The 2500-nt window shown below is 43.6% G+C and overlaps 1 pseudogene; it reads left to right on the forward strand.

The window, feature by feature from the left end:
• The window catches only part of LOC121844956, a 59651-nt pseudogene extending 57190 nt beyond the window's left edge, over positions 1-2461 (forward strand).
• The last annotated feature ends 39 nt before the right edge of the window (positions 2462-2500 follow it).

Raw genomic sequence — 2500 nt, forward strand, 5'->3', positions numbered from 1 at the left:
AGATCTACTGTCCTGTAGGTTTTCAGCCCAACCCTCTTCCTGGAGATCTACTGTCCTGTAGGTTTTCAGCCCAACCCTCTTCCTGGAGATCTACTGTCCTGTAGGTTTTCAGCCCAACCCTCTTCCTGGAGATCTACTGTCCTGTAGGTTTTCAGTCCAACCCTCTTCCTGGAGATCTACTGTCCTGTAGGTTTTCAGTCCAACCCTCTTCCTGGAGATCTACTGTCCTGTAGGTTTTCAGTCCAACCCTCTTCCTGGAGATCTACTGTCCTGTAGGTTTTCAGTCCAACCCTCTTCCTGGAGATCTACTGTCCTGTAGGTTTTCAGTCCAACCCTCTTCCTGGAGATCTACTGTCCTGTAGGTTTTCAGTCCAACCCTCTTCCTGGAGATCTACTGTCCTGTAGGTTTTCAGTCCAACCCTCTTCCTGGAGATCTACTGTCCTGTAGGTTTTCAGTCCAACCCTCTTCCTGGAGATCTACTGTCCTGTAGGTTTTCAGTCCAACCCTCTTCCTGGAGATCTACTGTCCTGTAGGTTTTCAGTCCAACCCTCTTCCTGGAGATCTACTGTCCTGTAGGTTTTCAGTTCTTCCTGGAGATCTACTGTCCTGTAGGTTTTCAGTCCAACTTCCTGGAGATCTACTGTCCTGTAGGTTTTCAGTCCAACCCTCTTCCTGGAGATCTACTGTCCTGTAGGTTTTCAGTCCAACCCTCTTCCTGGAGATCTACTGTCCTGTAGGTTTTCAGTCCAACCCTCTTCCTGGAGATCTACTGTCCTGTAGGTTTTCAGTCCAACCCTCTTCCTGGAGATCTACTGTCCTGTAGGTTTTCAGTCCAACCCTCTTCCTGGAGATCTACTGTCCTGTAGGTTTTCAGTCCAACCCTCTTCCTGGAGATCTACTGTCCTGTAGGTTTTCAGTCCAACCCTCTTCCTGGAGATCTACTGTCCTGTAGGTTTTCAGTCCAACCCTCTTCCTGGAGATCTACTGTCCTGTAGGTTTTCAGTCCAACCCTCTTCCTGGAGATCTACTGTCCTGTAGGTTTTCAGTCCAACCCTCTTCCTGGAGATCTACTGTCCTGTAGGTTTTCAGTCCAACCCTCTTCCTGGAGATCTACTGTCCTGTAGGTTTTCAGTCCAACCCTCTTCCTGGAGATCTACTGTCCTGTAGGTTTTCAGTCCAACCCTCTTCCTGGAGATCTACTGTCCTGTAGGTTTTCAGTCCAACCCTCTTCCTGGAGATCTACTGTCCTGTAGGTTTTCAGTCCAACCCTCTTCCTGGAGATCTACTGTCCTGTAGGTTTTCAGTCCAACCCTCTTCCTGGAGATCTACTGTCCTGTAGGTTTTCAGTCCAACCCTCTTCCTGGAGATCTACTGTCCTGTAGGTTTTCAGTCCAACCCTCTTCCTGGAGATCTACTGTCCTGTAGGTTTTCAGTCCAACCCTCTTCCTGGAGATCTACTGTCCTGTAGGTCTGTTGGACTGAAGATGTCCAGGAAGAGGGTTGAGCAGTCTTGCTATAGAAGATACAGTATTGGCCTTCTTTCCTTGCTATACTGTGGATTCAATCCCTCTAACTTTGTGTTTGAGTTCAGCAGTAAATAATCTAGCTACAATGTTAGCCAATAGTGACAATACATTGCAGTGATCCTCCTAACCCTTCCTAAACTGTCTCCCTTGTTCTCTCAGCTGTTTGCCATGGTGTTTGCCATGTGTCTGTTCAGAGGAATCGACCAGTAACCCTGACAACACACACAACTCCAGGAAGACACTCAACAGAGGGACACAGACTGACGAAGGAGAAGAGAGCCTAAAGATAACCACCTGTAGATTATAAATCAGATGTTAGGAGAATAGAGCCTAAAGATAACCACCTGTAGATTATAAATCAGATGTTAGGAGAATAGAGACTGTAGATTATGAATCAGATGTTAGGAGAATAGAGACTAAAGATATCCACCTGTAGATTATAATTCAGATGTTAGAATAGAGACTGTAGATTATAATTCAGATGTTAGAATAGAGACTGTAGATTGTAAATCAGATGTTAGGAGAATAGAGACTGTAGATTATAAATCAGATGTTAGGAGAATAGAGCCTAAAGATAACCACCTGTAGATTATAATTCAGATGTTAGAATAGAGACTGTAGATTGTAAATCAGATGTTAGGAGAATAGAGCCTAAAGATAACCACCTGTAGATTATAATTCAGATGTTAGGAGAATAGAGACTGTAGATTGTAAATCAGATGTTAGGAGAATAGAGCCTAAAGATAACCACCTGTAGATTATAATTCAGATGTTAGGAGAATAGAGACTGTAGATTATAAATCAGATGTTAGGAGAATAGAGACTGTAGATTATAAATCAGATGTTAGGAGAATAGAGACTGTAGATTATTAATCAGATGTTAGGAGAATAGAGACTAAAGATATCCACCTGTAGATTATAATTCAGATGTTAGGAGAATAGAGCCTGTAGATTATAAATAAAATGTTAGTAG

The sequence above is a fragment of the Oncorhynchus tshawytscha genome, unplaced genomic scaffold (genome assembly GCF_018296145.1).
Source record: "Oncorhynchus tshawytscha isolate Ot180627B unplaced genomic scaffold, Otsh_v2.0 Un_contig_7502_pilon_pilon, whole genome shotgun sequence".
Lineage (NCBI taxonomy): Eukaryota > Metazoa > Chordata > Actinopteri > Salmoniformes > Salmonidae > Oncorhynchus > Oncorhynchus tshawytscha.